Consider the following 19,868-nt stretch of genomic DNA (forward strand, 5'->3'; position numbering starts at 1 on the left):
CTAAACTTTATAAAATATTCCACATTTCTCCAAGCTCCACAATTCATCTCCAGTTATAATTTCCATATAGATTATACTGCAGTAAGAGGGTGGAGAGCCCTTTTTGCTTTGGCTGATAAGAGGATGAAGTTCAGAAGTCCTCATTAACTTGTTATACCGATAACCAGAGGTCCTCCCACACAGTTCCAAGTTACCTCCATGGCCATTCAAGCTTGGGTTCAAGAGAGAGGCATGGGGAGTCACAGGAGCAAATTTCTTCTGCTACACATCACAAAATGACAGGGGAGAGAGCAGAAGTTACGAGATAATAGAAACAAGAGGACAAGACCCCATTGGTGTGCAGAGCCTGGAGCTGGGTCACTCCTGGCATGCAGCAGGCAGGGACCAAAGGGCCCTCTGAAGTTCCTCCATGCAGATTTGGATGTCTAGTCTGTGGAAGACTGTAATACCTTACTGACTTCAACTGCAGACCACAGACCAAAGTCAGGAGATTCATCCCATGGTTTAATTAATTTTCCTGACTGCCAGAAAGAATTGGGTATTTTTCAAAGCTAATTAATAGACCAAAGTCTCATATCACCTGATAACACTTTATCAGAAGTTGTCTCATAGATGCAAATTTCCTTTATGCTGCTGCTTGTCTACACTGTCTGCTTTGATATTCTAGCAGAATAACGTTCAGGTCTCAGTCTCATTATCTACCCAAATAATTTGATTACACAGCTGTAGCTTGCATTCTTTCTCCTGTACACTTTCCCTTACACGGTTGTATGAGATTTCTCATTCTTAGCCACACCATCCACAATCTGCCAGGTATTTTATCACTGCTGTTTGTTAGGAATTTTAACACAGTGTTTACCAACATTCTTAGTGAATACTTAGTTTCACCTTCATTCCACAACAGAGAAAGAACACTTCCTTCACAATGCGACCCACAGTATTAAATAACCACAATATTAAATGGTCACTTTAGAAAAAACAACACCCTGTTGGTATTTAAGTACAGGGCTTTTTTTTCCTAGCTGTGTATCAGTTATAGGTATCAGAAGGAAGACAAATGGCAAGTCCAATGGTCTTTCCATAACAAGAAAGCAGAGGGCACTTTCCCTAGCTGAAGCATTAGAGTGGATGAATCCCAAGGGAAACAAAATTCAAGAGAGTGAAAGGCCATGTGGTTGTCCACAGACCCAGTGGAATATCACTGTAACACTCAGCTTCTCAGCTGTTCACACCAAAACTTAAGCAGACAGTTGCTGGTGAACAAGCAGTGGGCTTAGCTGACATGTGTGTTCTCCTTACAAAGCTTATTACTTTGCAGGAAGATTCAGGGTAGCTCTATATGCTTAAACAGGTCAGTTGTTCATACTATATTGAGTCCTCATTTTTTACTGAGGTCACAGTCATAGAAAGTATCGTCCCTATGAGATGACTACTCTTTTAAAACCCGTAGTGTGACACTGCACTTGGCCAGTCACTGGATTCTGCTGAAGAGCATTTCTAAATAACTTTGCAATCATTAAATGAAAAACTGTTGTAACAGGCTGGAAAGAGTTAAATAATAAAAACACACACAAAGCTTGCTTTGTGTTTAAAATTACACTATTACAGAGTTATCTGTTTACAGATACCGTGCCCTTCGGGATGCTTGGATTAGTGAAAGCATGCATTCATGCCTCATTATTTACTGATTGGGAGAAGAAAATGAGCTTTCCTGCTTTTCAGTTCCCATTCAGTCAATCAGTTTAGAATAATTAAACCACTGACCTTGATCAAGTGCAGTAAAAACATTTTGGCTTTTGTAGAAAAGGTCATAATCACAAAACTATGATTTTGTATAACCGGTCCCTGCTCTGCCAGCAAAAGCAAACCTTTCATGGAGAAGGTTAACTTTAGAGCATAGCATGTGCTTGATACATAAACACTTGAATGCTAATTTCAATACAATTCACCAATTTTAGGGCATCTTGTTCCATAGTTGGGGGGGTCCAGCCTCAAGAAGCAGCCAAGCACCACACACCACTCACTCGCTCCCAAAGTAGAAACAGGCAGAGCCTCCATGGGTTGGGCTAAGGACAGTTCACTGACAAAATCACCATGAAAGGTGAACAGTAGTAGCCTGTGGCACATAATGCTCACAACTAGTGACAACAGAGTACCTCACCAGCCTGAGGGTAACAGTCCTCCACAATTTAAGGCCCAACCTGATACCCCAGCCACACTCAGCCTGCTCTGGAATCACCCAGGAGCTGCTTCCCGTCCCAGCCCCTTTTATGGGGGAGTGATGTCAGGTGGTGTGGGAACAGCCTGGGCTGAAGATTCAGCTCACTAGGGCTGACTGCTTGAGGAGCTGAACTCTGGCCTGGCCACAACCAGGACAATAGTATATGTTGATATATTTCTGCATTTTAGATTTTTTTTTGTTTAATTTAAATGAAAGTTTTATTCTTAAAAGAAAAAACCCAAAATGCCATGGTGTAAATGCTACCTTTGTGTTGAAATTAGTCTGAAACCAACGTGTCTTTGGACTCCGCTCCTCCCAAGCCATCTCTGCTGTCTTTCCACCATTTATCTTTTACCTTTTCAGTGTCAGATGATACCATAACAGTAGAGAGGCTGGAGTCCAAAGCCTCTCCTCTGGAGATAATTACAGATGTCAGTGAGCCTTCAGCCGAGATAATGGCCAGAGACAAGAATCAGCTGAGAGCTTTACAGCTAATTCGGTTTTATCTGGTTTGCAGTAGCTGTAGGATGAAGAGAACTTTACTAATTGTTTTTGAAATTGACGCATGGAGAAAGTTGGGTTCCTGGAGTCAAGCTACAAAGGTTGGCTTCAGCGTCTGAGCATCTAAGTACCCAAGGGCTGAGCTAGATGGGATTGGCTGGTGGTCTGTAGCTTCCCCGGTTCTGTAAAATCTGATCTGAAACCAGTGTCCAACTGCAAACATCACCCTAATGTTTCACAGGTTGTTAGGCACATAACAGAAGTCCTGATCTAATGCTGCTCTCTAGTGGCTTGCCATTTGTGCAAGTGTGTCATGTTTTCAGAACATCCAGGGCTCCCCATCGCTGCCCACAGCTGGCTCAAGCCTTTAATTCCTGTCTGCCCAGTACTGAACGGTAGCTGCTTCCTGCAGAAAATGCTTGCAAGCACGAAGAGTCTGTCCTGTAATCCGTGGTGAAAAGTGATGCATCAGTTTTAGCCGGAACAATCTCAAAACTAGGGCTACAATGATGATAAGGGCCTGGAGCATCTCCCCTGCAAGGAAAGGCTGAGGGAACTGGGGCTGTTCAGCCTGGAGAAGACTGAGAGGGGATCTGATCCATATTCATACGTATCTCAAGTGTGGGACACAGGGGGAAATCGCCAGCCTCTTCTCAGTGCTCTGTGGGGACAGGACAAGGGGCAGTGGCCTCAAGTTGGAGCACAGCAAGTTCTGCACCAATATGTGGCAGAACTTTTTCATGTTGACGGTGACAGAGCCCTGGCACAGGCTCCCCAGGGGGGTGTGGAGTCTCCTTCTCTGGAGATATTTGAGACCCATCTGGACACCTCCCTGTGCAACCTGTCCTAGGGAACCTGCTTTATCAGGAGAGTTAGATTCAATGATCTCTGGAGGTCCCTTCCAACTCCTACAGTTCTGTGATTCTGTGAAAAGCTTGTTTAGCATCTGCAGCTTGTTACTTCACTATTCACCTTCTCTAGGTGCTTATAGCTTACACATACCGATGCCACAACAGATTTTTGAGGCACTCTGATGGCCCATTAGGAACATGAACCATTTTCCTGCACATTTTCCCTAAAGGATTTTTAGTATTTATTGATGAAACCTCCTAAAAGCTTTTGTAAAGCTTATATTGCAAAACCCAAACACTCTTCTGGCCCTACCCTAGCTCCACTTTGACTTCACAGCTGTTCTGGTTGTGGCCAGGCCAGAGTTCAGCTCTCGGAGCAGCCAGTCCAGGTGAGCTGAGTCAGCCTGGGCTGTTCCCACGCCACCTGATGTCACTTTCCCATAAAAGGGGTTGCTTGGGGAGGGGTGCTCCTGGGTGCTTCTAGGGCAGGCTGAGTATGGCTGGGGTTTTGGGTTGGTGTTCCTGTCAAGTTGTGCAGTTGTCTGTGTTATCTTCAGGCTAGGTGTGAGTGTAATTTGCTGTTGTTGTTCCCCTTTTATGGTGATTTTGTCAGTGAACTGTTCTTATCCTGACTCACAGAGGCTCTACTCATTTTTTCTCTAGGAGTGAGTAAGCAGTGTGTGGCCCTCAGTCACTGCTTGGGGCTGAACTCCCACACCATCACAGGTTACTGCTCTATTACCTGGTTTGCTTTGAAAGAGGACTAAGACAAGTTGGCCCAAGGGGAGCAAAAAGGCTGCTCTGTAAAGGAGGCTTCCTTAGAGCGATGACCAGAGCACAGCCCCACAGAGCCTCAGCACAGCTGGTGTGGACAGATAGCACAACCTGTTGACCAAGTGTTGAGTTGCATCCAGAAGCTGAAGACAGAGATTAGGAAACAACATAGGTATGAGGTCCAGCACAGACCAGACTGGAGATATGTACTCCTATGACATGGCCCAAACAGGGAGCGAAGTCCAAGGCCAGAACTTAAATGGAGCCTCTGGGCCAATGGACAGAGGCTGTGGCTGGAGACCAGTCACTTCACCTGAGGTGAAGGCTTGTCTGTTGGCACCCTTCTTCCCTAAAAGTTACAACACCTTGCAACAGCCTTGCTCACTTCCTATACCCCAGTGTGTACTGACTGGTGAAGACAACTGCAGCTCAGATAATTATATTTGTATGGTCATCTACCAGGTATCACCTCAGAGACCTCTCAGAGATTATATTTCAAGCTCTGTGAAAGCTATGTTGATGTAGACACAACATATGATATTTATCCTTGAGGCTACTACTTTTTATTTTTATTACCTGTTCCTTCCAGCCCTGGCTGTGGAAGAAAGTCAATGACTCATCCTGGATCCTTTTTAAAGTTTGATTGCACTTTCCCACAGCTCTGGTGCTCCGGTGATTTAAGCAGCTCTTAGGGAGCTCACTCAGCAGCAGAGCAGTTTCATACGTGAGCTGCCTCTGGACTCCTGATGAGCATCATCTGCTACCAGCAGGGTGTTACTGTTCATTGTACTGCTTGGTGCTAAACCCCTTTCTCCTGAGCAGTGATACTTGCTCTGAGATGTTCTTCCTGAACCTGAGATTTCCTCAGATTCAACCCCTAAAAGGAGTGATCTGACCGAGAACTTCCCTCTCCTGCTCCATGGCATGTGTTGACCTAAGGACTGCACGGATTTTCCAAAGCAACCTTCTGTTCCTTGAGAGCCTCTTTTATATCTTGCTTATCTACTGGTTCCACCAACTTTGATAGATTTCCAATTTTTAAAAAATTATTGCTGTATTTTTATCTGCCTTGTTTCTACTTGTCAGAATTTGCACTGCTCTTTATCCTTTCCATTCACATACGATGTCTAAGCATGATGCCTGTCTTTTTACAAAGCTTAGTATACACTTTATTTCTCTTCTGGATAATGTTATTTTTTTAGCCTTTTCTAAATTTTTAACCTTTTTTATCTTTTTTTTTTAATTCTTTTAGGGAGTTACACTTTTCAAAGTGTCACTCTACAACCACACATTTTTCATCTCTTTCTGTGCAAACAGAACACTGACTATATACAAACACACAAACATATATCCACGTATGCATGCATTTTCACAGTGGCTTTCAGGGCAAGAAACCTGAAATCTTGCTAAGAAATGAAACTGGTTCCATACACAAGACACTACTTTGAGATGAAATTTCTTAATAGAGAAACATCAGGCAACTGGGCAGGAATAAACATTTATTTCATAAATCTGTCAGGATGAAGCTTCAAGAAATAGAACAGGTTCAACTTCTCAGCGTGTTTGTAGGACAGCAGGTGTCTTGGGAATACACACTGCTAGGCTAAAGAATGACATGAAAAATGAACATGCAGGTAATAATGTTTGGTACTTTCTTAGCATGTCTTTTTTGAAGTATTTTGAAAATATATTGAAATACTGTACTGGAAAAATCAAATGTTTAGCCACATTTCATGAATAAAGAAATCCAGATGCTGACTCATAAAAAAAAATCTTATCCAGTGTGGCTTGGTAGTAGGATGAGAACCAGACGCCAGCAGTCCTGTGTCATCCCTCCCTCTGGGGATTGCTGCTCTGTCGTGGCAAGTGGTATTTGGCAAAGGATCAGAGCCTCCAGTCTTCATGTGCTCCCAGGCTAGTGCTTACAAAGCATTTGGGTGCTATTCCTTCTGCTCTAGACAAGCAATTAAAGTCAGGTTTTCAAAGCTGATTGCTAAAGAGAAGCACACCCCCCCCCCCCTTTCCTTCCACCACAGTCAGGATTTGACACAGGCATGCTAGTTCTCAGACGTGATTAATACCTGCAGTTTTCAGAGTTCAGGGATCCAGCTTTGAAGAAGTTGTATTGAAGGAGCTGCCTAGCTTTGCACAGGGGAACCTTTGTTAGAGTCAGTGTTTCTGTGATTAATCCCTTCGTACTTACCGATGGAGCGCTTTGCCCTGAATCCCAAGGGCTGCAGGGAGCAGTTGCTGTGGTACTGGGTACTGTGTAGTTAACAGCAGGGACTGGGTCTTTCTGCATAGGGTTTTCCCATGTGATGGGGAAATCTACTACTCTTTTCCTACTAAAATAGCTGTATTCTGGTTGCCACTGCTGACTTCTGGAGCTCTGGTTGACCTGGGACGGGGGCGGGGTGGGGTGGGGTGGTGTACAATTCTACAGTGCTACAGCTCAAAGGTGTTTTTTTCTGAATTGGAAAAAGCAGCTGAGGGAACTAAGGTGTGAAAAAGACAGTGTTGAAGAAAGCAACCTAAGTAGTCTTAGGCAAAATTTTTGTCTTTTCAGTTGGAAAAACCCCCACCAGCTTGTAAGGCCTTTAAGTACTCCTGTCTTCCACCTCCCATGTTAAAATTAAGCTGCTCAAATGGAACTGAGATGTCCAAGACAGAGAAGAATTGGTGTAAATGGTCAAAGAGCAAGGTGCTTAGCAAGAGGGATGGGTATTTTCAGGTGTGCCGGAGGAATGGGGCAGCGTGGAGACACAAGACCATTCGTCCCCCCCATGGGAAAATGATTATGCTCTTTGTAAAAGCAAAGAGGAGAAATTTGGGAACTAGTATAACTACATTATTCTTCCTCAGTTTTGGGATATGTATGCTTTCAACAGCTTAAGGCTTGACATCAGATGTCTAAAAAATGTACTGGGAGAGCTTTCATAAAAATAAATATTTGAGTTCCTAATTTTGTATCTCATCTGAAATGTGGAGTTTCCAGCCAAAAAGTACTTCAAACACCAAGCTGTGAGTATCAGCTGGTTATAATTCACAGGAGGAAAAGCAACAAAGTTACAAATCAGCAGGGTTTCTTCTATTTATCCTGACTATCTGAAAAATGCTTTTATGGGCATTTTCCAGGTTTTTGTTTGTTTTTCAAACCTGATGGGCTTGCAGCATGTACAGGATCTACATGAATGTTATAACCTTAATCCTGGAGACTCTCAAGAGTTAGATGTGTAGCAGTGTGACTGAATTATTGCACCTCTGGGATTTGATGTTAGCAGCAATTCAAAGATCAGAATTGCACGATCTCAGACCTCTCCAAACTGTGGTTTTTCAACTGCATAATGCTGATGAGCCCTTCAAGAGCGGTTTCTGTGTTGGGGCCGCATCATGCAAGCAGCCATATAGCCTGTGCTAGCAGAGGGTATCATCTCCAGCTGTGATCTGGAGTCATAGTGGATTCAACCTGCACATCTACTGCTGCCTGATTTCCCAGTAGGTTGGGGGGATTCTCAGAGAGGCATCACTCTCTCTCGTGTGTTATCGGTTTCTAGTGTGCCTCTGCTTCGCCTCTGCGATGTTTATGACTGGCAGCTGATGCCTTGGCTCTTTTGGTTTTATTATTCAGTAAAATAGATTAAGTAGGGGGAAAAAATAAGTCAAATTCTTGAGAATCTACTGTGGTATCTTAGTGATTGCTGATAACAAAATCAGGCATTTTAGATCCCAATGTTCTGCAGGGGTGTGGGGGAAGTATTTCAGATGGTCACTTGCTCACTGTCTTTCACCTGGGAACTGAAAACAGGCTGAAACAGCTATGTAAGGGTGCATGGCTGTCTCCATTGGCTGAAGAGCTGGATACCTCATGAGCAGTCAAATTAAAGCAGAGAAGGGAGGAAGGAAAAAAGAAAGCCTCAGTGTTTTGGGAAGGCCATCTGCCAGAATGGTGATTACCGGGGCATCTTTTGTAATTCTGCTATGCAAAGTCACTACTTTCCCTGCATGAGGTGGAATACTGAAACCTTAACCCTCAAGCATTTTGCTTTTTAAATAATTCATATATTTTTCAACAGTTACTAGCATTCATATAACTTCTCCATGCTCCCTAGGAGTACTAATTTTTACACAACTAATTTATTCACCAGGGTATAATGGGATCAGTGTACTGGAACCTGCCTGTCATTAGGAGAAAAACTGACAGAAGCCTTTCCTGTTGTACAGTATAAAAAACAGATACAAGTCAAGATGTCATACTGTGGGATGGCCCCACCAAGCCTAATGCCTTTTTCCTAATGACCTGTGAGAAGAATACAGAGAGACCAATACTAAGGCCAAATGAATCTCCTCTTTTGGTAGCAGGTGCTTTAGGGCATCAGTCTACTTTTGCAACACAGTCTGCATAAAGCCACATGTCTGTGCCTTATCAAGATGCACATTTGCAAATGTTGATAAGCACCTTAAGTGTAGTGGTAGGCACTTACCCAGGGAAGGCTCTCTGTTGGGATGTGATTCAACCTAGCAGAACTGGGCTGCAAGACAACATCTCGGACACCCAGGGCACAGACCCATGATGCAGAACAAGTTACAGAGTTGATTACAGAAGCAGGAGAGCTCTGCCCACATTCCTGAGCCTGCTGCAGTGCCTCCTGATGTTATTTCCCCCTGGTTCCCGCTCCTAACAGCAAGTAGAGGCAATGACACTCCAGCTAATAATTAATTTATAAGTGCCTGGTACTGTTTAGCTGTACACAGGCATCCATCCCTATAGAGACAATGAGCAGAGCAGGGCCAGCAGACCCAGCATTTGAGGGGAGGAACTCTTACCAGTAAAAGGGCACTGGAGAGAGTCAGAGATATGTCATTGTCATCCTTCACTTCTTAACTGCTATCAAGGTGTCTTGGTTGGGCAGTAGTGCCTGGTCAAGCTATACCATAGGGATGGTTCCAGAATCCAAATGCTACATGTGAGAGCAGCCATGAACTCCTGGAGTGAATGTCAAGAATGGTGCTTGTAGAGAAGGGCAAAAAATGAAGGAGAAAATCTCCTTCCCACATATTTAATACTGCAGTTCGTAGCCAGGATATAAACTGGGAGAAGGTTGTCTTTGGGAGGTCTCCAAAGGTTCCTGAGGTGCAGGGTGGTATGAGTGATCTAAAATACAGGATACTTCATGTGTTACCTACATTTAACTTACCAGTGGCTGGATTGAAGTGCCCTGCTCTACTTTACTGCATCCACTATCTCTGTTTTAACTACTAAGAAGAGAAGACTTTTGCCTCCTTTGATCCTCTTTGTCTCATGGGACAGATTACTTACCTTCTCTCATCCCCAGCAGTGGGACAATTTCATTAAGAGGGTGTGGTGGTTTAGCCCTGGCTGGACACCAGACACCCACCAAAGTCAGTCTGTTACTCCCCTTCTTAGTTGGACAGGGGAGGAAATATATATTAAGAGGCTCAGGAGTCAAAATAAGGACAGGGAGAGATCACTGTCATCGCCATGGGCAAAACAGACTCAACACAAAGTGAAGAAGAGAGAAACTACTCTACTTTATTACACTACACTACCACTACAAAGAGCAGTGAAAGAAAACCGGATTTGGGAGCGTGATCAGATCTTAAAACAAACGTAACCAGATCTTAAAACACTTTCCCCCCACCACTCCCTTCTTAGCAGACTTTAGTCAGGATTTTGCTCCCTTCTTCTCCCCTGCTCGCAGTAGAGGGGGGGCAGGGACTGGGGAAAATGGGGTTCTCGGTAGCACCTTCCCCCCACCCCTCCATTCTAAGGAGACTTCCCTTTAGCCATGATCTTGCTCCCTTCTTCCCCCTGCTCACAGCACAGGGGCCAGGGACTGGGGAAGATGGGGTTCTCGGTTACTTCTTCATGAGCTGTTTTCCTTTTCCAGATCTTAAAACACCTCTATTCCCCCCCCTCCCCTCCCCGCCCCGCTCCCTTCTTAGCAGACTTCACTCTAGTCATGATTTCACTCCCTTCTTCCCCCCCGATCTCAGCACAGGGGGGCAGGGACTGGGAGATGGGGGCTTCAGTCAGTCCTTTGCAAGTTGGTTTCCCTCTCGGGCGGCGGGGGTGTGTGTGTGTGTGTATTCATTCCACACCCTCCCCCTGCTGCACCGTGGGGTCTCACTCACAGGAGATAGTTCTCCACGAACTTCTCCAACGTGAATCCTTTCCCAAGGGCTTTATCTATTCACCAGCTGCCCTGGCGTGGGTCACTGCTATGGTGGGCAGTCATAAATCACAGTGTCTCTCAGTCCCAGTCCTCTGTGGGGTCACCAGCCTCCCCCAGCAAACCTGTTCCAGTGCAAATCTCTCTCTCTCACACATCTGCGTGTCTGATTCTCCTCATGGCTGCAAGTGCTGGCAGGGGTTTGTTCCAATGTAGGGTCACAGCATCTTCTCTATGTCTCCACCTGCTCCATCCAGCGTGGAGCCCCTCCACGGGCTGCAGGTGGGGTCTTGGCCTTTTCCATGGGTTTCTCCACAGGCTGCAGGGGCATCTTTCTCTCTGGCACCTGGGCTGCCTCCTCCCCGGCCCTGTTCCGGCCTTGGTGTCTGCACAGCTCGTTACATCTTCTCGCTCCCTTCTTTGGTGGCAAAATGCAGCTGCTTCCGGGTTGTTTTCTCCTATATGTGATTCCCAGAGGCGCTCGACTATCTCTTGGGCCGGGACTTTGGCCTTGAATTGCTGCACGTTGTTTATAGTTTAGGCTGGCAGAAAACTCTAACTGCTGCTTAAAGAAGCCGTCTCAGCAGCACAGCCTCACAAAACTGCAACATTGGGATATACATATGTGCATGAGTGGGTGATGGTGGCAAGATGGAAGAAGGAAAAGTGTTTCATGAGAATTACAGGGAGAGGGAAAATTCTGCCTATTCCAGAAGCACCTCAGAAGCTCAGCAGAAGGTTAGCCAGGCCAATATTTAATTAAGCCTTAATACTATGCAGTACAATTTATGCTAGAATAAAGCTCTCGGTTCAGTGCCACTAATATGCTTTCTGGACCACAAATCCTGAGCTCAGAGGCTGCTAGTTGACTTCTCATCCTTGTTGTTACTAATATTGAGAAGAACCTTTACTACAGGGAGGGGAGGTCACAAAACGGATGATAAATTCATCAGAAGATTTTGGCCAGAAGCAGCGGTTAAAGGAAACGCTGTAACTTTACAGGCATTATCACATCACTGTCTCCTTCCTGAAAAGGAATTTACAGCCTGTGTAGGTGGAAAAAAAATTACTCAAAATGAAAAGGTCAAAAACACACTGGAGAGAGAGAGAGAGAGAGACAGCCCCATATGAATTCTATTGTTCATGATAGGGATGAAATTTTACCTAGACCCTTGTTCTGGTGTCCAGAGTACAAATTACCGGTGACTCCAAATGTCAGCAGAAGCTCCTAGCAGAGCTCTGCTGTCTGTACAGTTCAGAGTCTTTGGCAGGACTTCACAGTAAAAATGAATCTGAAAATTTCTGAAGTCTGGGAAGCCCATATGTGATCCCAGTTATGTATCCTGGCATTTTGGCAGAGACAAGTTTTCTATTGCAAGACTTTGATGCCTACATGAAAACCCAAATTGCCTTCATGCTCTCCAACTAAAGGCATATGAAATGCAGCAGCTTTGTTTAAGTGAACCCCAAAGTTCAAACCCATTTATTTTCACCTTTTTTATTCTTCATTAAAATTATCAAAACCTGCTTTCATTGCCAAATACATGGCTTTTTATGAAACGCAGCTTCCAGTTACCTTTAAGGCTGGCAAATCTTTAGAGTCACCTGAGATTTAATTTTGGAACCATAGTAGCATTGATGTTTTCACAGTTTATTTGGGATAAAGTGTTTTCAAGTCTTGTCTGCTTGTTTTTCTTAGTGATGCAAAGCTAACCATGTACGGACAAAATAACTTTATTAAATTTAAAAATTAAGCTAAAATAGTGTCTTTGCTCTAAAAGGAGGCAAATTCTAATCAGAGCAAAAATATGAAATTAGGACAAAATACAATCTTGACTGGTTTGAGAATTAAACACATGGGGCAATATATTTGTCAGACTGAAGCATGTTACTAGCTCTATGGAAACTGCTGGGAATTTTGTGTGACTAGAGCGAGCAAAAGGATTTTACTCCCCAAATGCTCCTCTAACTATTATCTAATGAGCTTATTATGTATCTATGATGACTATTCTTACTTCCTCATTTTTATGTTGTCCTTCCAGGTGGTAGCATTTTCTACCAAGTGTGTATTGTTGTTTGTAGGGGCATGTATGATAAAGGATGCATGGCCAGTGAAAAATCAGGGTCTGAGCATCCTTCGCTGCCAACCGTGTGCTCTTTCCTATACAACCCATTTTGTAAAAATCTTTCTGGAAGATGCCATCCTCTGTTGGTGGAAGTGCTTTGGCCATATAAACCCATCCTCAGGAAACACTGCCTGCTGAAGTGTAATAGAAAATCATTCTTTCTTGGTGCTCTGAGAACAAGCAGACCACGGTCATAGTTCAGTGTCTCCTCATATCATCTTTGGTACGTTTATTTTCTTGTCACGGGGTGGTTTGTGAAAGGCTCTGTCATGGGCCTTCAACAGCTAGCCTCATTTAACAATGCTCTTGAGAAGACCTAGAAAGAAACAACACAAAGAACCAAAGCCAATGACACAATAAGCCAAGCTGATATTTTGGGTTCTGGATTATATGCAATACAGCAACAAACATTTGCATTCAGGGAAGTGGGCAGACCGATTACAGAACAGCTCTAGAAGGTAACAGATGAGCGTTGTATCCCTGTGCAGAAGGACCTTTCATAAAGAGATCAGAAATGGATTTTATTGAAGAAGTTTCCCAATAAGAGGGGAAAAACCCCAGACTGAAGCTGAAGTGCCATTTATAGTCCAAAGCAGCAGTACATACAGAGTTCTTTTCGTATATCCGCTTGATAGCTAGATGATTTCAGATGGGTAAGAGGGCTGATATGTTTTTCTTTCTATTATTGCCAATTTTCAGTATTGTATAAATCACATCTTTATAGTATTGCTTAGGGCTCCCCTGTAAGAATAATACTTTCATATTTAACATGCCCAAGCTGGGTAGTAATGTAACGAGACTGAATGTGGGGAAAAGGGAATTAAGCATGATAAAACCCAAGGTCATTCACAAATAGTTTTCCAGCTTATTTTTAACACTTATGGAAAGAAAGAATGTAGCATTGTGGTCATCAATAGTAAGAATTAGTTACAAGAGACAATCTGTCAATGGTTTTGTTATTTCGCTCTCCCATCAACAGGGAAGCTGACGGTGACCTGAAGGTACAGGTCACCCTCAGGAGATACAGAGCAGGAGAATTAGATCTGTCAAGCTCTGAAGACATTTCAGCAGCACAGTTTGCTATTCTGTTCTGCAGGTACCTTTTCAGCTTCCTTGGTACTTCACAGCGGAGCTGCTGCTCCATCTCTCTACACGTGTATGAGGTGTCACTATAAGGAAAATAACTTGGGAGAAAAAATGAACCCCAAAATGACAGATCTTTCAAGTTGCACACAATATCCATGAAGAGAACAGCTATGAGAGATAAAATAATTTACTCTTAACAGTTGCTATCTGTAAGGTGAAAAGAAGTTTACTATTTTAATGAATATTTATGTGTCTGGCCTTTATATTTTGTCTTTCAGCTCAGATGGTGAAAACAGCTAGTTAAATCTGTGCTCCCCTTGCCAGTTTTTCATTCTATTCTCAGTACGGATTAAGACATGCAGATATATCAGGGATATCATCTGGGCTGTCTGCTCTCCATCCACCCCTATTATTACCAAATGATGCAGGATCAGTGTTCTGTCATGAGTATGTTTTAATGCACATTACCCTTACCATGAAGTATTTTGTTAAACAGATCTGTTCTGTAGCATAGACACTGAAAAGACATTGGTAGAAAAAAATGCTTCCTTATTTTTAGATGTCAAATGCCCTCAAATCCCGCTGTCGCTTGTGTTACTTTGCACTGCAGTAGTCTGCGGTCACCAAATCTGCTTTAAACATGAGGAGTGTAGTAGATTATTTAGAAATGGCAAAATCTCTTCCTTTCCATCTGCAAGACCCAGAAATCATATGCACAAAGCTAGGTAATAATAAATCAAATCCAGCTATAATGAATTTCAGAAACTATTAATAAATCTATTGTTAGATAGAACAGGCGTTCAGGAATATGCTGGTTGCTTGCCCACCCCTGATTCTTTTTCCCCTTCTTGATATCTCTCGTCTTTCTTGATAGAAAAAAAGACTTCTCTCTGCTTAGGGGGAACCACAGCTCATCTGTATTTCATGCAACACCGAGCCATTCTTTTGCTTTTAAGCATACCCACACACCTTGTCCCTAACACCATATGCCCTGTGAAACAGAAATCCTCACAGAGGAAAAGCCCCTAGTGCAGGTGAGCTTTTGGCATTCCAGATTCTTCAGCTTGTGTGCCAGGGGCTCCTCTAAGGAGAAGGCAGGTACAGAGTCTTATAGACCTCCAAATGCTCCTTTCTACAGCTACTAAGCGTAGCCTCCACTGCCACACTCAAATCACAGGATTATCTAGGCTTTTCCTGTTGCAACATCAGGATTTATCAGTGTTTGAAATGAACAGGGACAAGTATTTAGGAGTCAGTTTCTGAATTAGGCTGTTGCCAGTCCTGCATGTAGGAGATTAAGTGATGCTCCTTGCTCTGCCAGAAATGTTTTCTGTGGCACCTGATACTTCATTCAGACTCCAAAGTATCGTTGGCACTTGGGCAACTGACTGCTGTAGGTGTGGAACTTAGAATCACAGAGTATCCTGAGTTGGAAGGGACCAGTAAGGACCATCAAGTCCAACTCCTGGCTCCACACAGGGCCAGCCAAGTCACAGCATGGGACTGAGTGCATTCCTGAACTCAGTCAAGCTCGGTGCTGTGACCACTTCCCTGGAAAGCCTGTTCCAGTGCCTGACCACCCTCTCAGTAAAGAACCTCTTCCTAATATCCAACTTAAACCTCCCCTGTCACAGGTTCGTGCTGTTCCCTTGGGTTCTACCACTGGTCTCCAAAGAGAGGAGAATGGTGCCTGCCCCTTCATTCTCTGTTGTCAGGAAGCCATTGACCATGATGAGACAATCCCTCAGCCTCCTTTTATCCAGGCTATACAAACCAAGTGACTTCACCCTCTCCCCATAAGCCTTCCCCTCCAGAACCTTCCCCATGCTTGTTGCCCTCCTCTGGACACTATCCAATAGTTTGAACTGTGGTGCCCAAAACTGCACCCAGTACTCAAGCACCCTACCTTCCAGGGGTGTTCTAGGGATGAAGTTAGCAAAGAATCAAATGGGGATGTACTGGCAGCTGTATAAGCCTGTGACATACGTAAAATCAGGGTAGTTATCTCAAAACATGAGCCCGTCACCAAAACGAATCATCAGAAGAGGTTGCTGCTTATATTTTTGCAAATTTGTGGCTAATTTGTTTGCTGGGTGTTCTTGGGATGCTTGATAAGGCCAGTGGCCAATTTATTTTCTCAAGGTAAGCGAGGATTTTTTGATCCGTAACAGAGAGGTCTGGAGGAGTTGTAAATGCTGCAGTCATCACTAATCAGCAGCTTCGTTGTCTGGAAAGAATTTCCTTTCTACCAGGACCCTTTAGCGCCTGAGCCAACTACTGCCACCACACCGTGACTACCTGTTACGATGAATTATTACTGATTATCATTTCCTGTCTTATATTGCATGGCACTTGGGGGGGTTTTATGCTGTGTTACCCTTTTTAACAGCAGGAAATGTGAAAGCTGCTCAGATGTCACACACGGTAAATACATGACAAAGGAAACTAGGGCTGAAAAGAGCACAGAGGTAAATGGCTGTAGCCAGACAGGACAGTTCTGTTTTATGATACCAGTCACCTGCACTCCTGTGCATAGCATGGAAATGCAAGATAGAACCTTGTGGCAGTCTAATTTGGCATCAATTATCTCTATTTTAACGCTTCAGCCCACTTGAAAGCTTTATAATGATAATTAATTATCACAATATGTTAAAATACACTCTAGGGGGGAGATTTGGAATCTCAGTTGTTGATAGAACCTTATCTCCGAGCCAGTGCCTGGTCACCAGCATATGCAAAAAGCGCTGACAGGGAGATGCCATGATGTAATGGTGTACCTGAGGAGTGTGCAAAAATTATATCCAAATCTCTCTTTCAATCTCTCTTTCAATCTCTCTCCCTCTCACACACACACACACACCCCTCTACACAAAGAATGGTAACTTTTATGAAACTGTATTTCTTTTTCTTGTAAAAAGTTGGTTAAGGATGTACTGGGACCAAATCAGAAGGTCCAAATATTTTTTCACTCATTTCAACACCTTGAGAAAAACTGAGTGAGCTGTGCTTTAGTCATTTGAGATGTTTGAGATCCTCAGCCTTCACTGAAAATTCTGATAGCTGAACTTCCTAGACTGCTCCATGCTTCAGAATGACTGTGGAGGGAATTTCTGCATTATAAAGACATTTAACTGACAAATGGTGGAGTTTAACTATGGAAACATCTGCACGAGCCTTTTTGCTTCGATGAAGACACACTTTTGAGGTGAATCGCACCAGAACAAGTTTGGAGTGTGTTAACTGGATTAAATCCTTTTAGATGAAACTAAATGGGAAAAAAATGTACAGGTGCACAGCTGTTACTGTCATTAATGGGCATTCAATCCAGACTATTAGAGCTTGTTCAGTAACGACCTAGTGTCCTCAGCACCAACTGCTTCACTGAACAAAGTTGTACCCCATGAGCTGCGCTGCTACTGTGTGTGTAGCCTGTGCTGCGGAATTCCTTGTTAAAGAGTATGTTTGGTAGCTGCTGAAGTTTCAGAAATAAAGGACTTTATGTGCATAACATAACCAACTTCTTATTTCCCCATTCCCTGCCCGTCCCCCCCGTGCCTCCCTCCCCCCCCCCCCCCCCCCCCCCCCAGTATTTTCTGATTTTTCAGCTGGAATGTTCTTAGAATGCTCTACAGACATCACAAACACAACCACCTAATGTTTAAAAAATGGCACATCTTTTCTGTATGGGCTTAGGAACTTCCTAAGAAATCATGTGATGTTCATCTGAAATTTTGTTTGTCGAAAGCTGCGTTATTTTGAGCTTTGCTAGAGTGACTCATTTTACCTTGAAGAGAGAAAAATGTTTACTTCTTAACCTTTTGTAATTTAGGCAGTATTCTTTTATTGGGAATCAAGCTATAATTTACATCTAAACAATATCAGCATGATGTGATCTTCTTTCTACTCACCATCTGCCAGAACATAAATGTGGATTTCTACTATGCAATTAAAAATCTAAATACAATCTAATTCAACTATTGTCATGATTAATATAAATTTAGTTGTATAGCGTGCTGAGGAGAGGTTTCTTTGGGTTATGTTACTACAGCTAGTACATATACAATACATAGGGCACTATCTCACACACATAGCACGTGTGCTTATACATACAAACATACCTATGTGCGCATGTCTATAAATTAGCGTGGTCCATGAAACCTTCCCTGAATTCACTGGCTTCCAGGACTGATTTTTGGACAAGATTCACATGCTTGAAGTATGCATGCACATGCAGAAGAAATTATAAACTCTGCTATGAGAATCTATGCCAGGAAACGTCTGAAGAATGCTTCCTCTGAGAAATGATCTGGAAAATTATCTGGGGCAGGGATAGGTAGTGAGAAGCAAAGGAAAATGGACTCTGGAGTTGGCAATGCATGTGGGGCTAGGGAACTGCTTTGTTTGGTGTCTTTCAAGAGTTCCCTATTCAACTGAAAAATGAAAACTAGTCTTATGGTACCGATCTACCTCACTTCTCTCCAAGGAGGTTCTGCAAGTTAGAAAAGATGGTATGAAATGCACAAACAGCTTTTCCTCCACTGTGTATGGAGAGAAGGCATTTCTAGCCTTTAAGCTAGCACATTTTTCCTTTTGTGGTTTCTGACTAAATAGGGTCCACTGTACTGAAGAATGATTTAGATGACGTACGTGGCTGCCAAGGGCATATTCTTTAGAGAAGAAATTGCAAAGTTTCTTAGTCAAGTGGTAAAAAAAAAAGGAACAAAAGCAATCTTTCCTCCTTTGAATTCAACCCCTTGTCAAGTTGTAGTTAGGTTCTCTACATAACATATTAACTCAGTATTAAACTGTGGAGTAATACTAAATCAGAGAAAATTGAACTCTCATCACCATCTTTTGTTTAATGCTATTTTATCTCCCAATTCCAGGAATTGTTGCTTCAAACCACCCTTCTTTTTGTTTTGCTTTGTCTGGCTTTCCTCCAACCATTTGTAAGCAGTAAAACCCCCTCCATACGTGTGATCATGCCCAATGATACTTTTAAAGCAATACATGAGAGAGAAGATTGTATGTGCCAAAGGCTATTTCCAGACTCTTTTGTCCTTGCCCTCAGGTGAAGCAGCAGCAGGCGACACCGCAGCTGCAGGCTGGAGACACGCTACATTGGCCAAGGGTGATGTTGAGAGCCCTGATCTCCCCTTTGTGAGTCCCACTCTCTTCTCCTAACTCAGGACTTGACTAGAAGCAGTTGAGATGACAGAAAGCGAAGAGCCTGGAGAACAGGCCCCTTGCCTTGGCCAAATGCTGTTTCCGTTTTACTTATAGCCAGGCCAATTCAGAGAATCACAGAATGACTAGGTTGGAAAAGACCTTTAAGATCATTGAGTCCCACTGTACTCTACTAACCATACCCCTGAGCATCTCATCTACCTGTCTTTAAAACACAACCAGGGCCAGTGACTCAAACCCCTCCCTGGGCAGCCAGTTCCACATCCCAACAACACTTTCAGTGAAGAACTTTTTTCTAACATCTAATCTGAACCTGCACTGGCACAGCTTAAGACCATTTCCCCTTATCCTTTCACCTGGCTGAAGAGACCATCTCTCACCTCTCTACACCCTCCTTTCAGGTAATTGTAGGTGGTGATAAGGTCTCCCCTCAGCCTCCTCTTATCCAGACCAAATGTCCCCAGCTCCCTTAGGTGCTTCTCGTAAGGTTTGCTCTCCAGCCTGGTTGCCCTTCTCTGGACTCACTCCAGGACCTTGATGTCCTTACGGTGAGGAGCTCAGAACTGGACACAGCACTGGAGGTGCAGTGATCACTGCCTTGGACCTGTTGGCCATGCAGTTTCTGGTATGAGCCAAGATGCCACTGGCCTTCTTGGCCACCTGGGCAATTCACCTCCCTTTGCTGCATTACCCTCAGGTACACAATGGCAATTTGGGGCAATGAACGTGTTTAACATGAGATGTTAAGACGCCGGTCTCAGTGTAGGCTGCCTGGACATCTGGCTTTATTGGGGCTTTTCAGTTCTAAATCTCTGCCAGCATCCCTGAAACGCCACGCAAGCTCCAGCGGCCACCTGCCCCAGCAAGTCGAGGCCTCGGTGCTAGGATTTACCGCGGGGACAGGGAAACAAGCGCCCGCTGCCCCCACCAC

Source organism: Gallinula chloropus, assembly GCF_964237585.1.
Source record: "Gallinula chloropus genome assembly, chromosome: 4".
Classification (NCBI taxonomy): domain Eukaryota; kingdom Metazoa; phylum Chordata; class Aves; order Gruiformes; family Rallidae; genus Gallinula; species Gallinula chloropus.